The sequence below is a fragment of the Rhineura floridana genome, chromosome 5 (assembly GCF_030035675.1).
Source record: "Rhineura floridana isolate rRhiFlo1 chromosome 5, rRhiFlo1.hap2, whole genome shotgun sequence".
Classification (NCBI taxonomy): Eukaryota; Metazoa; Chordata; class Lepidosauria; order Squamata; family Rhineuridae; genus Rhineura; species Rhineura floridana.
The window spans coordinates 89,809,325-89,828,700 of NC_084484.1; positions in this window are offsets into that span (position 1 = coordinate 89,809,325).

Below are 19,376 nucleotides of genomic sequence, written 5' to 3' on the forward strand. Positions count from 1 at the left end.
GGGCATACAATGCTAGTCAAGCCCCAGCACTTTTTACTGTAAAATCTAGTGGGAGCAGCTTGAGTGCATTTTTTTTTCTAAATCCACTTCAAAGAGATTTTGTAACTGATCGGCAGATCAACCATTTTCCCCTCCAGGTGTGGCTAATGGAAACACTTTTATCTGGCAACTAGTCTGTTCACAGCCTCGGTGAGCTCCATAGCTGAGTGAGGAATTCAACCCAGATCTCTTGCCATTCTACCACACTAGCTTTCCCCTACAGCCTCAGTTTTTCTCCAAAGCAGCCATTTCCTCATCCTCATTGCCTGGGGATGGTAGTATTACACATATAAAGGATGTTTTGTGAACTCATAATATGCATGGAATACTCAGAAGCATTTGATTTATTAGAAGGGTCAATCTCCAGAAACACCTTATCTGAAATATGCAACAGCTAATGGCTGACTGATTAATGGAAGAATGCATTAGAGGGAGCCTAGGGCAGAGAGACACTTGCAATTATGCTGTTTTCAGATGCATTTCCCCATTAAACCAGCTCCACACATGCTTCAAAACTGTTTGGCTGGAGGTGAGATGTGAGCACCTTCCTCAGGGCACTGAGGAAAGAGAAGAGAAAAGAAATGGGGGGGCTGGAGGCACCTCGTGCTTTCCCCTCAGCTCCTGCTAAGTAGGAAGGCGGTAGGGGGAGGAACTTTGCCAGCACACAGCAGGGAGCTTGGAGGCTTCTGGGGTGGGAATGACAACTCCCTTCACACGCGTCCTCTCTTGGAGGCTCCTGTTTGCCTTCTGTTTCCCTCAGAGGCTCCAAAACAGTCTCAGCTCCTCAGCCGACGCCTCCCCCCCCACGTAAAACGTTAGAGTAATAAGAAGAGAGCATCTAGTCACAAGCTATAAAGTAACAGAGTGTTGCTCTTCTCCCTTTGACACAGGAAAAGCAAGGAACTGTGAGGGGGGAGGGGGAGAAGAGCGTGAGGGGGAGAGGTCAGCTGTCTAAATTTCAAATTTGTTTGGTCATCACTGCCCTGCTCTGCCCACTGGTGTGTACATGGACATGGAGTCAATACAATAAAATATGAATAAAAAAATGAAGATGTGTATAGCTGGATGCAGGTTTGTTTCAAACCAGATACAGACAAAATGGTCTTGCTGCTTTTTAAGGACATTTAGTGTGCACATAATGAACTGAGCTACAAATCCCCAATATATAAGGGACTCAGGGTTGAGACACACTTAGGTTGTAAACACACTAGTCACCAGATCAAAGTGTTAGCCACGGGATGATCTGCCGATTAGTTGCAAAAACTCTTTGAAGCTGATTTTTTTAAAGGAAAAAAAAACACATTCAAGCTCTCGCACCAGGTTTTACAGTAAAAAAGGGTGGGGTTTGACGAGTGTTGTGTGCCCCCGTTTTCAGAAGAGAAAGGTAGAGACACACTGGAAATGGCAAAACAATTAGTGTGTTCCTCTCCTTTCTGTTCTGCCGGTTCCAGTGCATCCTCACCTCTCTCTTCTGAAAACGGGGGCACAATGCACTAGTCAAACCCTACCCTTTTTTTACTCTAAAACCTGGTTGGATCAGCTTGAGTGCATTTTTTAAAAATTCACCTCAAAGAGATTTTGCAACTGATCAGCCCATTTCCCCTCCAGGTGTGGCCAATGGAAAAGCTTTGCTGTAAGCATCTAGTGTTCTCACAGTCTAACATAACATAACATAACATAACATGAGAAATACATAAGGCACAACAGTAGCTGGTACCTTTCCTGTTCTGAATTAATGGGGTGGCTGCAAATTTTCATTCTGGCTGATTATTTTCATCTCCCACAAATATGAAGCCCAAAACTGGCCTTCCAGAAGCCTCAAAGCTCCTTCCCTTCTCTGTAGAGACAGTAGAGAAAAAGGACAAGTAAGGGAGATTTTGTGCCTGTGAGATGAAGAGGTAGCACAGCCAGAAAGGTAGTTGCGGAAGTGGTGGGCACTTGAAAGCCACATATTTTATTTGACTCCAGGTGTCTAGTCATTCTGAAATTGCAGTTCTGGTATGAGCAGATGCCTGTAATAAACATGTATGATGTAAATACAATACACTCTATATGTTAGATTAAAATTATAACAAAATACAGCTATATATTCAACCCACTTCCTCTTGTGGTAAACGGCAACATCACCATGGATATTAAAGATTGTGGATTATATGCGCAGCTTCTGGACTTTATGCGCAGCTTCTGGCTTCCAAAAAGTATAGATGCAACATGAATAGTATCACGGAATGGGTTTGCTTTGTTTTTCCAAATGAAGACAGCATTCCATAAGCTATCTTCTCCCTCTTCCTAGCTATATCTCTTAGTGTCATGATTCTTGTATAACTAGCTTCTTGCTCAAGCAAGATGTGTAAATGAAACAGAGTTGTCCACAGGTGAGGGAGTGGCCTGGATTGAAGGGCTAGATTTTTGGTGGTGGCACAGTGCTACAACAGAGACATTAGGCAGCCACAGTTGTGCGACACGTATATAGGTATGGCATCTAAAGCAGCACTTCCATCCTTTCCTCACATTCCCAGATGCAGAACATTGCCAGGTGGTCCTGTGTGGAATTGCAGCTTGCTTCTGCAAGACTGACTTTGCACCTTTAGAATGCACTTTCCCCTTCCTTTTCCTCTAACATATATCTCCCTCCCCATCCCCCACCCCCACTGCCATAGCTAAGGATAATCTGGCTGTGCATAGCAATATATGCTCATTGGCAAGGCTGATGAATCTAATTTTGGGTCTTCTAAAAGTGGTCCCTTTCAACACCATTATAAATACGTCTGTTAGAACACCGCCTCTTTATCCTGTGTAATGTAATTGTGCCATGCTGGATAGTGTTATATAATGATAATTGACATCTCTCTTACCTATTCAACAATGTTTATGCTGGATGCAGGTGTTGCTAATCTGATAATGAAGTGTATTTGTGTGTGCGTGTGCAACTGCGTGCCTCTGCAAATTGACAGGTATTAGCATGTACTGTGCTGCCTGGCATTCTCTCTCAGACTTAGCTGCACTCACATCTTCCCACCCCAAGCTTATCACACTTGTTCTTCCTCGTCTGTGATATATCGACAGCTCAACCTCCTAGAAGGATGTGCCATAGCATTCCAGGGTGAGGACTGGCATGTCTAATCATTCTGTCTCCACCTTACTACTGAAACAGATGAATGAAGGATGATTGCCTGGAATGGGTGATAAATTGGCTCCCATTGGGTGGCCTGCCAAATTCTGTGACAGAAAACAAGCTGTGTCAAATGGCAGACTTTGTGGACTCATTCTCTGCTGTAGCCATTTTGTGCTCATCACCATTTTAACTGTGTTTAAATGCCAGGCTATGTGGTGAAACAGAATGCTCCCTGTGACTGGAAGCTGAAGCCTCGTCTACACATGAAGCAGAAGAGGTGAATGTAACAGAATCCTGAGGTGGTTGAGGAGGCTGCATCCTTCAGACAGAGATGGAGGAACCTCCCACTACATAAAAACTTTATCGGGAGGAAACAACACCTTGCTTGTCAGGAAGGAATGGTCTAGTGCAAGCCTGTCCCTGCTGTGCTGGCTTTCTACTTACAGGCATTTTCTTTTCTCTTCTACATAGTCAAGTATTGCCAAATGGCTACTAAAGGGCAGGCTACTCAATATTTGAGGTTGTTGTTTTTAAGTGATTCTCCACCTGCAGGCTGAGGTGATACAACCCATTTTACCCCCTCCAGACACATATTGCTGTCCTTCTACCTCATTCCACTGCATGTGTCCAGCAGGTCACTTGTGTCAATCTTATCTTTACTAATATGACCACATGTAAATGTGCCAAAATAACAAATAACATGTTTGTTGTAGAAAGTCACAAAACATGACAGATCTTTTCACAATATGCAATAGCAGAACCATATTTGCTGTGATGGAATAGGTACTTAATAGGGCATATACCAGGAGAAGCCAATGTGGTGCTCTCCAGATGTTTTGGAATACAACTGGCTGGAGCTGATGGGAATTATATGTTGGCGAGTGCGTGTGTAGATCAGATGTGGTTTGAATCCAAAAGCCGTTTAGAACAGGAATAAGACAGGCCAGGCAAGTTTCATGTAAGAGTCTTTACTAGGCAAAGACATTAGAGACATCTCTCTCCATTGACATTTCTTCCCCCACTCTGAGTTCCTGCCAGTTCCCACCTTATCACACTCTCAGCCAGCCACACTGACCTTGATTGTCTGGAACTCTGTTCTCACAGCTTAACCCTTCTGCTTCAGGTTTCTCTCTCTCTGCTAAAAACCTTGTCTGTGAGTCTCACAACCTGCGTCACTGACCAACATTATAGTGTGTAACATCAGGAGGACACCATGTTGGCTGTCTCTGGCATATATAATATCAGTATACTCGTTATGTTAAAAAGCTTTCTGTGTCTGGTTTTCAACACATTTCAAGTTACTACTACATGCACTGTGACTATCTAAATAAAAATTAAGGCCATGTTTAGGATTTCAGCTTATTTTCCCTCAGTTATTTAAACATACGGTTTGGTCTGTCATGTATGCCCAGCTGATCCAGACTGTCATTCCATGTGTTCTTTTGTCATGCCAAACATTATTCTCAGCCCATTTTACAGAAATATATACTTGATGAAAGATTTGATGGCTTAGTTCGCTTGTTGGACAAAATTGTTTTAGAGAAATCCCTGAATGTCACAGACATTTTGCAGTGCATATCTTTTACACAAACACATCATACTGTTGGTTACATGCCCCAGGGTCATCTTCCAGTAAGTCAGGAGAATGCCATACCTGGTGAGATGCAATGCAAAAGAATCATGCATAGAAGAGACACATCAGCTAGGCAGTATGTAGAGAAGAGGGAACCATGCCTTAGCAAAACAGCATATGCCTGATGTAAAAGCTGCCAGGTTCATTCCATGATACCTCAGTTCAATGGTGTATGGGGATGTTTTGTTTTATTTTATTAAAAACATTCCAGTCCTACCCTTCTTCAAAACAGATTCAAGAGACGTGTATAACAACACAGATAATAAATTAATTAAAACATAATACCATACAAACAATGACACACAAACATTAGCAACCATAAAAAGAAGATAAAAATGACAAAGTAGACTGAGGGATTTATACAGGTTTATTTATTTATTTATATCTCACCCTTCCTCCCAGAAAATTAAAATGTCTGGTTAAATAAAAATGTCTTGGCGCTGAAAAGATGGTAAAGTAGGCATCAGATACAGCTCTCTAGAAAGGGCATTCCAAAGTTGGGTGCTACCACAGAGAAAGAGCCCTCTTTTGTGATTACATAACACACTTCTGATAAGGAAGGTGCTTGAAGTTGGACCTCAGTAGAAGATTTGAGCCCTCCTACATACATGCTGGCTTCTGCAATCCTGTCCCTGTTCAACCTCTATATCTGTGTAATTAAACAGATTATTCAAAGTCACTGTGAGTGCTTCCAGACAGGTATTTATTGTGGAACATGCCTAAACCTCTTAGCAAGGTTTTCACAGTTTGCATTCGTCACTTGGTGCAAATCTTTAACATCCACCCGCACTTTCTGTATAGCAGTATTTGCAGCAAATAACTTCTAGGGAGTTCCTGATTTCAGATGAACCCAGTGCAGGAAAGATGCACCCCGGTTGCTAGGATAAAAGGAAGGGCAATGGGAGCTGAGGGGAAACAGTCAGTTTTTAGAACTACAGAGTTTTCAAGGACTAGAAAATGAGATAGAAGCAGGAAAGAAAAGTGTACTGAAGGGAAGGGGGAAAGAAGTTGCCTTTTAGGACCCCACAGATTTCTATCACTTGCTGTCCAATAAACTTACTCCTCAGTCACAGCTATGATTTCACTGACTGGCTAAAAATACTGAAAAGCAGGAACCTTCAGGCTGGCTCATCTCACAGAAATCACTTAGAAGTTTGCCGGCACATTTTGCTTCATAACTTCCTTTCTAGAAGGGCTAGAAATTTATCTTTTTTTAAAGAAAGAAAGCTCAGAGTCCAAGCCCCCTGCTGACTTTGGGCCTGGCATGTGATTACCCTATGGGCCCATCACTAGGTGGCCCTGTAGTGATGTACTGGGTGGGTGAGTCTATTGTCAATTGACTATACCTCCACACAACTTTTATAGTAACACTATTTTTGTCTGTTCCATTTTAGCCATGCATTATTAGTAGTAGTATGTTTAAAACCATTTAATTTGCATTTTTGCATTTTAACATTAAAATATTTGTACAATAGCACTTAAATGAAAACATGTTTTAGAACAATTTTTTTTTAAAAAAAGATTACACTGCCAATCTGGCCTTTCTGGTCAGTGTCATTTTATTATGTTTATTTTAATATCTGTAATTCCATACAAAGCTTACAGTGAAATGACTGAGCAGTGCTGGCATCCGACAATCTGGAGCAGCCATTCAGTGCTCTCTCATTTAAAAGAAGTGTCTCGTGTAAAGACTGCTGTGAGCATCCTTCTGCTTCAGGAAAGGAAGGCTCAAAACATCTTGTAATGTCGAACATATATTGATCCATTGATCCATCAAATTCCTTCCAAAGTCATGTCCCAACCAGCTCTTAAAGTAAGGATAGAGAGCATGTTGCCCTCCAGTCGTTGTTAAACTCCAACTCTCATCAGCCCCAGGCAGTATGGCCAATGGTCAGGGATAAAAGGAGTTGTAACCCAACAACAATTCCCCACCCATGACTAAACCTCACAGAACAGCAAGACTCTGCAGAAACTAGGTAAGAGCTACATATTTTACGCTCTGTTTCCACATGTTTTGATCCTGCCTATAAATTAGTCCCATGCCAATGCCTTGTGCAGGGCCAGTGCCAGGCATGCCAGGGCCCTTGGGCACCAGCCAGCCCTGGCACCTGCACACACACCCCACCTACCTTTCCCTTGAAGTGAATGCTGCCCATGCTGTGTGCTACGTGTGTGCATACCTGCCATCAACCAAGATGGCAGCAGGGGCATTAGCCCCTTAGGGAAACCTCGGCCGCCATCTTGGTTGATGGCAGGCATGTGCCCGCAGCGAGACCAGCATTTACTTCAAGGGTAGTAGGGGGGTGCCTGGGAGCTACCTCTCTGCGATCCACAGCAGGGTCAGAAGCCAATGCTACTGCGGATCACGGAAGGGAGCCCTACTCACCCAGCCTAAGGAGGGGCCTTTCACGGGCCCTCAGCCAGGGCCCAACCTGGCTGCCCTGTGGTGCCGGCCCTTGCCTTGTGTAAAGGTGGACAGACACGCAGGAATTACTGGACAATATTTCCAGTAATAAAGATGTGAAAGCCTGGGGAAAAATCTGGAAAAAAGTTTGGGGGTAATTCTACCCCCCTTTTCCCCAAAAAGCCAGGGTGATCTTTTTTTCTGAATTTTTATGGGTCCCCCCCCCCGCCTTCACATGTATGGATGTGAAAGCTGGACAGTGAAAAAAGCAGATAAGAGAAAAATCAACTCATTTGAAATGTGGTGTTAGAGGAGAGTTTGCGCATACCATGGACTGCGAAAAAGACAAATAATTGGTGTTAGAACAAATTAAACCAGAACTGTCACTAGAAGCTAAAATGATGAAACTGAGGTTATCATACTTTGGACACATCATGAGAAGACATGATTTACTAGAAAAGACAATGAAGCTGGGAAAAACAGAAGGGAGTAGAAAAAGAGGAAGAACAAACAAGAGATGGATTGATTGCATAAAGGAAGCCGCAGACCTGAACTTACAAGTTCTGAACAGGGCGGTTTACAACAGATGTTACTGGAGGTTGTTTATTCATAGGGTTGCCATAAGTCGTAATCGACTTGAAGGCACATAACAACAAAAACCTTGAAATGCAGGAAGCTGCTTTAGACTGAGGATCATTGGTTCATCTAGTTCAGTATTGTCTGCCCTGATTGGCAGCAGCTTTCCAAGATTTCAGGCAGGGGGTCTTTCCCAGAAATGTCGGCGATCCAACCTGGGCCCTTCTGCATCCAAGGAGGTGCTCTTCTAATGAGCTTTGTTTTGTTCCCCAAATGGTGAGCCCCCATTCAAAAGAGCCACCACCTGTCCACTGCTGAAGTGTATCCAAGGGGTTGAAGGTGGTGAGCAGTCTCGATGTCAAAGCAGGGGCAGAGAAAGGGCGGGCCTTGGCCTTGTTGGAGGCAGGTGTTCGTGGGGGCCATTACTGGCCCTGGGCTCACAGCCCCCCAAAAGTCTGGTGCCAGCCCTAGACCAACCCCTCTCATAACATCAGAGGAGCTTGGCTGCTGGGTCAAGCCAAGAGCCCAGCATTGTGCCCTCAGTGGCCAACCAGAGGCCCCACTGGGAAGCCTGAAAGCAGGCCTCGAGGGCAACAGCAACACTCACCCCCAAATGACATTCCCAGCAACTAGTATTCAGAGACATTTCCTGCCTCCAACAGTGGAGGGAGCAACAGAGCCATCGTGGTCAGCAGCCATTGAGCCTCTAGAAACATGTGCAACCCGCTTTGAAAGCCATCCAAGTTGGCGGGCATAGAATCATAGAATAGTAGAGTTGGAAGGGGCCTATAAGGCCATCAAGTCCAACCATCTTTGGCATCCCAAAGTGCAGCCACAGTTCCCACCCGCCCCATGCAAGGTGGCTTACTCTGCACCAGGACAGCCCCCCCCCCAAAAAATCTGGAGGTTGCAAGAAAACCAGGCAATGGAAGTAATGGCGTTTGGGCTCTGTTTTGCATGACATTGGATTGGAATTGATTGCACGGAGAAGCCCTCAGGTTCTTAAAAGGGGTGGAACCTGGGAGTTTATTCCCCCCCTCCTCCATCCCCGCTTTCCCCACCTTCTTTGCGAAGGAAACTGACCAGGCTGGAATAGGGAGGTGCAATGACCAGAGACTCAGAAAAGTGGTGGAAGACATACAGCCTTCCGGTCCTCATTCGGAGCCTGGAACTGGTTTCATTGCCGTCATACCTCTTTCATCCCCCCTCCTTGTGTTTCTTTGGACCGGCACCCTTCTGCATTGCTGCTCTCGTTTGGGAACTGGAAGTGTTTCAGAGTCTAAGGACCACCCTACCCCTTTGGCCCATTAACCATTAGAGTTCAGTTGACCTTTTCCTCCACCGGAGGAGCAGCTCGCTCTCACATTCGTCACTCACTTTGAGAGCAAATCTAGCTCGAGGGAGTGTGAAGGAGTCAGCCTGTGAGGCGGCAGGGAGGGCACTGAGGGAAGAGGGCAGTCGCCACGCTCGCTCCTGATCTCTCTCTCTCCTCCTTGGCCGCACCTGCCGCTTCCCAGCGGCGGTGCCTAGGGCGGGGGGGGCGGCAGCTCGTGGTGTCACCCCATCTCATGGTGTCACCTGGTGCAGCCCGCACCCGCCGCACCGCCCTAGTGACACCCCTGCTCAGGACCCCGATACCTCCAGGACTGCCTTTCTATATATGAACCTGGACTATGCATTTGGCATCTGAGCCCTTTCTTTGTGTGCCCCCTTCAAGGGAGATGTGGAGGGTGGTGACACAATAGTGGGCCTTCTCAGTGGTGGCATCCCACTTATGGAATGATCTCCCCAGGGAGTCATGCCTGGTGCCATCATCATCTATCTTTAGGCACCAGGCAAAAACATTTCTCTTCTCCCAGGCATTTGGCTCCTAATTCTGGAGGGCTTTTGGAGGGCTCTTAATGTTGTAACCTCTTTTTAGGGGGCGGATTGTTCCATTGCTATTATATTTATGTCTTATTTTGTTTAAATTTTTATACTGGTTTTGACTTTTTTATTGATTGTGAGTTACTTAGAAAAGAAAAGCGACTAACACATTTAATTAATAAATAAATAATCTCCCTCACAATGTTGCTTGTTGTTGTGAGGATAAAAGGGAGATATGCAGTTACAATATCCTGATCTCTTTGGTGGGAGAACAGGAAAAAATGTAATAACAACATTAAATGGATATGCACCACAAGGTTACTCTAAAAGTCAGTTTGCAATCAAGACAAAGTCATTTCAATCCACCTTAAGGGTAGAAACACACTCATTGTTCTGCTGGTTCCAGTGCATCTCCACCTCTCTCTTCGTCAAATCCAACCCTGTTTTTACTGTAAAACCTGGTGAAAGCAGTTTGAGTGCATTTAAAAAAAAAAAATCAGGTTCAAAGAGATTTTGCAACTGATCGGCAGATCAACCCATTCCCCCTCCAGGTGTGGCTAATGGAAACACTTTGCTGTAGAGACTAGTGTGTTCACAGCCTAAGTCTCTGCAACTTGTACTGGAAAGGCAATTTCCAGACCTCGGCAAAGCTATACAAGTTTTAGTCTCTCTTCAAAAGGAAACATACATATTCCACTGCTTTGGGCAATGAAGGGTTACCAGAACAAAGTCTGTTTTGAGGTTTAGGAAAGGAGGTTATTCATTAGCCCCAGCCTATTTCCTGTGTGTGTTTTATACAGAAAACTATGGCCTGGTTGTTCTTGCATTTGTATCTTTGTAATAAATACGTCTATAAAGGAAGACGCCTGACATTGCCGGGGAGGGGGGGAGGCTGTTTCCTTCCAATTCACATTTTTGCAAACCCAAAGTATTTAGTGATTCTCACTGTGAAGATAATAATAATCATGAAAAGCATGCTGATGAAATACTGTATAGGGAAACTAATTAGTAAGTGTTACAGTGCTCTTTATGCTTGTTTACCAGTACAGGAAATGCTCAGCCTTACGCACTAGTGGCAGATGAGTAATGAATGGAGACTCGACCTCCTTTCATCGGATAATGACCCAACAAATTCAGAATCTGTAATGATAAAAAAAAACAAAAAGGCAAGGCTTCATGTTCTCCCTCCCCTGCCTCTGCTCTCTGAATATACATATTCAGCCCTAGAACACAATGCCCATGAAATAAGATGTGTGTGTGCATGTTATAAGAAGTAATTGACCATCATCTAAAAATAAAATACATGCTTAGGTCCTGCCATGCTAGTACAGCTTCATACTTCAGAGCCATTTTGATGGTTTTTCTGGTCAAAATATATATTATCCAAAATCTAAAGTGGTAGCAATCTTGGACTAGATTAGGATGTCCAGCCCAAATTAGCTGTGTGTGCTATATTGGATGATATAAATGCATTCATTTACCATGTTCATTCTGACATGGGTAGAAATGAGGGTGGGATACTCCCATTGCAGATTATTTCACTAATCTTGTAGAAACGAGTCCTGTACCAGAGTTTATGCCTTCCTCACATTTCTAATCTGATTTTTCTTATATAAAAAAGAAAGTGTTATATTTTCAAATCCACACATTCTCTAGGTAGTTGTATGTATTTCCTTCTAATCAGGTGGTTCAGTACCCATCAGTTTGGAAGTAAAAATGAGGCCACCTAAAAATAAGGTAGTGGCTTCCACATACTCGGGGGACTCCCTAGGTATGCAAAAGCACATTAGTTTGTGAATTAAAAAGAATGATTTTTTTAATGATTCAAACTGACTTACTGGAACCTGTGAGCATACAGAATGTTTATGGCAGAGGAAGAAGGGAGTCTAATGAAACTAGAAGTCAGGCAGACTGCAGCCGTATTCAGATGTTCAAGAACACATGGGGGAATAAAGTGCGGAGTTGCTGTGGGGCCATTCACACCAGCCCCACCTCAACATCTTTGGGCCCATTGGCTCCATCACTGACCTTGCATGTAAGTCTGATGGGGGATTCTTCATGTGTTGTGCAAGGTTCTTGATTGCTGGAAAGATCCTACATGCATTCATTTATTTTTTTATCAGAGAGCATATGAAGTCCTGCTTATTTTTCTATAGATTTGTAGAAAGTTTATGTGGCTTGTGATTTTTGGGGGTGCTGCTGTAATTGTTCCTCATCCAAAACATTAATTTGCTAGTGCAGCTGTTCATAGAATTGGTCTGAAGAACAATCTAGCACCTTACCTGTCGTCACTCGAAATGATTCACCACATTTCAGACCTGAGAGCAGTATTGTGATGACACTGTCACCATACCATTAGCTGTCTCATTTGCCAGCCACACTAAAAGGAACAAAGCTGAATCCCCAGTTCTTATTCATAAGTGTGGTATTTAGTCAGCACACATAGCTGCATAAAACCAGCACTTTTCACTGGAAAAACTGCTTGGGCAACTTGAAGGGAAGACTCTCCCAGTTATGGAGTTGTGTGTAATGGGGTAGCCAAATGCCTATGTTTGGGTGCAAGGACATATAAACTTCAGGCACCCCATGCAGTTGTTTCAAAGTTTTGAATGTGGAACTGGCATCCAATTTCATCTTAAAGGGGCACTTGTACTATGGAGCTCAATCGGTTTCAACTCTCTACCAAAATGATATGTTGATGACAGTAGCCCTATTCAGAGGTTTTACTTATATGCTGAACGCAATAAACGAGCAGGCTGCACTGAATAGCAGTGCTCCAAATGTTACACATGACAGTCCCACCTCTTACAGCTGCGCATACAATGCAAACATCTGCAGGGGCAGAGCCTTCGCATGTACAGCAGGGTACCACATCACATGGAAGCCATCACACATACAGATGTACATGCAAAGGCTAATTTCCTGCAGAGATTCATGCTGAACATACTGATTCTGGGATGAGACTATTTAATGTGCTTGATGGTGGGGGTGAATAGGACTTCTAAACACGGCTATTAACAGCGAGTTTTTAGGAAATGTCTCATGAGCTTTTTCAAAGGTTTTCAAGGTTTTCAAATGAGCCACAAGTTACATAGACTGTTTTCTTTCTTTCTCATCACTAAGTGGTAGAACCACTAGCAAGTAAGTGAAATGGAAGTTACACATCCATTAGAACACATCAAATATTTATCAGAGGCTTCCTTATATGCATATGGATGTAAGAGAAAAATGTGCTTCCTGTAAATTTAGTTATACAGTAAAACTATCTGCTTCCCATTAAAATCCTCATCAGTAAAAATGAATACTAGGCAGCAGTATAGAATTAAAGCTTTCAAGATACTGTGTGGCAAGCAATTAATTGAATGCAGCATTTAATACCAACTTGTAATATCAGCCTTCTGCACTAGATGGCAAAATAGTGCCATTTTTCACCTTTGTTTTTGTGCTACATTTTGGAAGTTCTGTTTATATTTGGATTTCTTATTCATGGGCACATAAACCGCATTATTGCAAAGTCTTAATTAAATATAAAAAAAATCCTCTTTCTACTGTATGTTCCTTTTAGGCTCTGTAATGTCCAGCACTTCACCCTGTTATATATATCAGAAACAGGATTGTCCCATCAAACATTAATGTACACCATTTAATGCTTTGAAAGGGATTGGTCCAAGCTCTTAGGCTGAAATCCAACAATAAAGCCTTAATTGGCCAGATTTTTCATATTATAGTCTTCTAGATATTTGTAAAAAATGGTTTCACCAATTATCATATTTATTTCCTTCCTTCCTTCCTTCTTCCCCATCCCCCAAGCACTCATTCACTGAAGACAAAAAACAATATTTCCCTTAAGGCAATATATATCTCAGACTTCATGAATTGCGTTCATTTTAAATCATCTCTGCCCCTATATACCTACTGAGCACCAATAACCCCTGCACCGCTTTTTCCCACTTGCATCTGGCTCCTGCTCCATCCTCCAAGTTCCTACCCATCCCTACCCCCCATTACTCCATTTCGAACTCTCTGCAACTGATGCCAGTGACATTGGGACCCAAAGACTGGAAAATATGGCTCTTCTGTTCATTCTAAGTTTAATACCAATATGATGTGGATACTTGGCATCCTGCCCTACTGATATCCCATAACCATGGGGGAGGGGAAACAAATAAGTGTCATTTAATAGGCACTATTTTGAAATGTTTAAGGCTAGGGCTACCAAGCTCCTGTAGCTGTCCCTTAAACAGTGGCTTGATCTACAAGAATCAAGTGATGTTTACCTCCATGCCATGAAAAGCTTCACCTGTTAATTCCTGCATATTGAGTCATCTGTTAAAGACACAGCCTCAAGGGTCAGCTATGATGTGGGAAGCTCTATCCAGGGCTCTGCTGTATATATTTGGATATCATTTGCACAAAGGATCAATTAAGGGTGGCCACCTTTATTACTTGACCCCACCACCGAGAAAAGTTATTTATTCAGGAGTGTCTTTATATTCTATATAGTTCAGTATTTGGTTCTTTGTTTGTGTAGATCATTAGTTTGTTGTTATGTGCCTTCAAATCTATTACAACTTATGGTGACCCTATAAATCAGTGATCCTCCAACAGCATCTGTCATGAACCACCCTGTTCAGATCTTGTAAGTTCAGGTCTGTGGCTTCCTTTATGGAATCAATACATCTCTTGTTTGGCCTTCCTCTTTTTCTACTCCTTGCTGTTTTTCCCAGCATTGTTGTCTTTTCTAGTAAATCATGTCTTCTTTCTAGTAAATCATTATGTGCCCAAAGTATGATAACCTCAGTTTCATCATTTTAGCTTCTAGTAACAGTTCTGGTTTAATTTGTACTAACACCCAATTATTTGTCTTTTTCGCGGTCCATGGTATGTGCAAAGCTCTCCTCCGATACCACATTTCAAATTAGCCAATTTTCCTCTTATCTGCTTTTTTCAAGGTCCAGCTTTCACATCCATACATAGAGATCAGAAATCAGGGCTGTGGAGTCGGTATGTCAAACTTTCAACTCCAACTCCTCTATTTTTCTACTGTCCAACTCCAACTCCTCTATTTTTCTACTGTCCTACTACGACTACGACTCCTTCATAAATGGCAAATGTATATTAATTTTTCTACTGTCTGACTCCAACTCTGACTCCTTCATAATGGCAAATGTATATTAATGTATTAATATTAATAAATTAATATTAATATTAAAATATTAATTCTATTTTGAAGCAGTACATTTCTACCAACTCCGAATCCGACACCACCCAAAATTGCTTCCGACTCCGACTCCACGACTCCAACTCTGACTTCACAGCCCTGTCGGGAATACCATGGTCTGAATGATCCTGACTTTAGTGTTCAGTGATACCTCTTTGCATTTGAGGACCTTTTCTAGTTCTCTCGTAGCTGCCCTCCCCAGCCTTCTTCTGATTTCTTCACTATGGTCTCCATTTTGGTTAATGACTGTGCCAAGGTATTGATAATCCGTGACAAGTTCAATGTCCTCATTGTCAGCTTTAAAGTTACGTAAATCTTCTGTTGTCATTACTTTACTCTTTTTGACATTCAGCTGTAGTCCTGCTTCTGTGCTTTCCTCTTTAACTTTCATCAGCATTCGTTTCAAATCATTACTGGTTTCTGATAGTAGTATGGTATCGTCTGCATATCTTAAATTATTGATATTTCTCCCTCCAGTTTTCACACCTCCTTCATCTTGGTCCAATCCTGCTTTCCGTATGATATGTTCTGTGTATAGATTAAACAAATAGGGTGATAAAATACACCCCTGTCTCACACCCTTTCCGATGGGAAACCAATCAGTTTCTCCATATTCTGTCCTTACAGTAACCTCTTGTCCAGAGTATAGGTTGCACATCAGGACAATCAGATGCTGTGGCACCCCCATTTCTTTTAAAGCATTCCATAGTTTTTCATGATCTACACAGTCAAAGGCTTTGCTGTAATCTATAAAGCACAGGGTGATTTTCTTCTGAAATTCATTGGTCCATTCCATTATCCAATGTATGTTTGCAATATGATCTCTGGTGCCTCTTCCCTTTCTAAATCCAGCTTGGACGTCTGGCATTTCTCGCTCCATATATGGTAAGAGCCTTTGTTGTAGAATCTTAAGCATTACTTTACTTGCATGGGATATTAAGGCAATAGTTCAATAATTACTGCATTCCCTGGGATCCTCTTTCTTTAGAATTGGGATATATATTGAACGCTTCCAGTCTGTGGGGCATTGTTTAGTTTTCCATATTTGTTGACAAAATTGGGACAGATGTAGATCATTAAGCATGCATGAATAACAACCACCACAAATGTTTCTTTTGCAGGAGCTGCCATTCTTTCTGTGCATCAGAGCCTGTACACATGAGAAAAGGAGATAGAAAGTCGCTCAAATCCAACTTTTAAAAACTTCCTGTAGTAGACATTACATGCAGATGCATATATACCATTATTCCCAATAGCCCTTTTAACACTGGAAACGCTGCTTCTGTAGAGAGTGTAGATGTGGATGGAGAAATTACTCTGCTTAGCCCTTTCCCTGTCTCCTGCTTTCCCAGTCCATAGAATCTTAGAGTTGGAAGCGGCCTATAAGGCCATTGAGTCCACCCCCTTGCTCAGTGCAGGAATCCAAGTTAAAGCATACTTGACAGGTGGCTGTCCAGCTGCCTCTTGAATGCCTCCAGTGTTGGAGAACCCACCACCTCCCTAGGTAATTGGTTCCATTGTCGTACTGCTCTAATAGTTAGGAAGTTTTACCTGATGTTCATTCGAAATCTGGTTTCCTGTAATTTGAGTTCATTGTTCCATGGCCTGCCGTCTGGGATGATCGAGAAGAGATCCTGGTCCTCCTCTGTGTGACAACCTTTCAAGTAATTGAAGTGTGCTATCATATTTCCCCTCAGTCTTCTCTTCTCAAGGCTAAACATGCCCAGTTCTTTCAGTCTCTCTTTATAGGGCTTTGTTTCTAGTCCCCTGATCATTCTTGTTGCCCTTCTCCAAACCTCTTCCAGCTTGTCTGCATCCTTCTTAAAGAACAGTGTCCAGAACTGGATACAGTACTCAAGATGAGGCCTAAACAGTGCCACATAGAGGGGCACTAATACTTCCCATAATTTGGAAATGATACTTCAGTTAATGCAGCCTAAAATAGCATTTTTGCAGCCACATCACATTGTTGGCTCATATTCAGCTTGTGATCAACAATAATTCCAAGAACCTTCTTGCATGTAGTATTGCTGAGCCAAGTATCCCCCATCCTATAACTGCATTTGGTTATTTTTCCTAGGTGGAGAACTTTGCACTTATCCCTGTAAAATTTCATTCTGTTGTTTCCAGCCCAATGCTCCAGCCCAATGCTCCAGCCTATCAAGATCACATTGAATTTTGTTTCTGTCCTCCAGGGTATTAGCTATCCCTCCCAATTTTGTATCGGTCCAAATCACACATCTGCAGGGCCTCCCCCTGTCTCAGCTATTGTAATGTGTTGAACATGGGAATGTCTTTGAAAAGTGTACAGAAATTGCAGCTGGTGTAAAACAGATCTGTCTACTTTTCACTAAGGTCAAGATATTGGAACAATATAACACCAGTTCTATATAAACTATACTAGCTTCTGGGCTTCATTAGCGTTTTGATTTTGATTTCAAAGACTGAAAGTAGGCTAGGCCTCCTCCTGTAAGAAACATCCCCATCTTTTGAGATCTGTTGAGAAGGTCCTGGTCCATGTTTCTTGCTTTAAAAAGTGCCAATTGAGTCTAGCAGCAGGGTCTTTTCTGTGATAGCCCAAGTTTTACGGATTTCCTACCCAGGGAAGTCCAATTGTGCACAACAATAAATTAAAACCTTACTTTTAAGTTAAGCTTTTTCTCTGTCTCCTGCATCCTGGTTCTGTTCCCTTTATATTAAGTTTATATATTGCTTATAGAAGGTATTTTAGCCATGGCTATTAATGGTTTTACTTTATGTTCCATTTTAACTCACTGAAACAGATTGTGGGTTGTTTGTTTTTTAAAGTAGTGATTGTTATTACTGTGACTTCACTTTACATTTAGTACATGTAGCAAAGTATATCATTTTGAACTGATACGGTAAAGAAAAAAAATAAAACATTTTTAATAAAGAAATACAGTGAGGATCCTTAGTTGCAAGCCCTGCAGATCTTTAAAAGCAATATAATTCAAAGCATTGATGCTATTTTGTAAACCCACAAGGAATATTTGAAAGACTACAGTTTGTCACCTTGGGCTCCATGATGGAAGAAAGGTGGGACAGAGAACTAAGGAAATAAATACTAAAAAGCAAGCATAAGCAAATTTTTAATACCTAAATTCAAAGCCGACAATGGTACAGTTAGATAATTTAGACTCTGGGCTTAACAATCTCTCACACACACCCCAATCTTTAAATGGTCATACGTATAACTTCATTTACTTCAAAATGTAGTAAGACAGTCCTTCAGTTTTTGGGGACCCTCCTGCTCATTCTATGACTGAGTGGGGCCCTGGACTTCTATCCCAAAGTCCTGCTCTAACAGCATTACTGTGAAAGATGACAGAAAATCTGATGCAGGGGTGTCAACACAGGGAACTTTGCAAGTTCCTCTTTAAAATCAAATAAGGCTTGATAGGAATTTAAGTCCATGGTATTCACACATTGCTTCTACAGATCTAAAGTTCCTCCTTGTGACTGTCCAAGATCATCATTATGGGTAGGATACACTGCGCTTCAGCTCTGCTGCGTAAATAATTTTTGTTCACTTATGATCTCAGGGAAAAAAACAGCCATGGCCCATAAAACAAGTAGGAATGGATAATCAATTTTTATCCCTGATATTGTAAGTTATATTATTCGGTTGTTACATATCAGTCCAGATGAACAGGAAAAGAAGAGGAAAGGGAGCTCATGTTCCAGTTTGTACTTTAACCCCTGGCCTAAAGTTAAACCATGGCATCCATCCTACTTTGCTAGATCTTTACCCGCATCTTCACTGATTTCCAGAATAAAGTTAAATCAGTTTAAGAAATGAGCTTCCCCCATGTCAACACATAGTGTTTCCTCCCCAATCTCTGTCTGTTTCCTTTATCACAGCGACTGAGAGATGATTTGTTATACTAACACTTCAACACATGACAGAAAGATCTAAACAATCTATAGAGGGCTCTGGGAGTTAGCATAATTGTTTTTCCATCTCCAATGCTTCTTTCCACATACATTGCAGGACATGTTGAGGTCCCCGCTTCACTCCCCCCACCTCTCTCCTTTAATTCCTGCTGCTGGGTTAACCCTGTCAATCCCCCCCTTCCTTTCTATCTCTCCTTCACACCCATCCTCTGCTGTGTAGGATTTTTCCGTTGTCTCCCCCAACCCTTCATTTAGAAGCAGTCTTCCTCTTAAAAAACAAACAAACTGCCACATGTATAACAAACCTCTTCATATTTACACAGAAGTAAGTTCCAGCACATTCAATGGAGCTTGGTGCTTCCTACACAAACCTTTTGGGGCCTATGGACATTGCAAACTGGAGAAACTGTTATGGGCACCATATACATGCACTACAGCCAAGAACAGATCACAGAATGGCTACCACAGAATGATTCTTTCAAGCCTAATTTCAGCTGGGGGGGGGGAGTCAAGGAACGGATCCTGGGGAGGGACAAGGAAGGTTTCTGTGCATGCATGTGCACTCCTGGGCACCACATTGTTGACCCTGCCTGCCCTAGAAAAACAG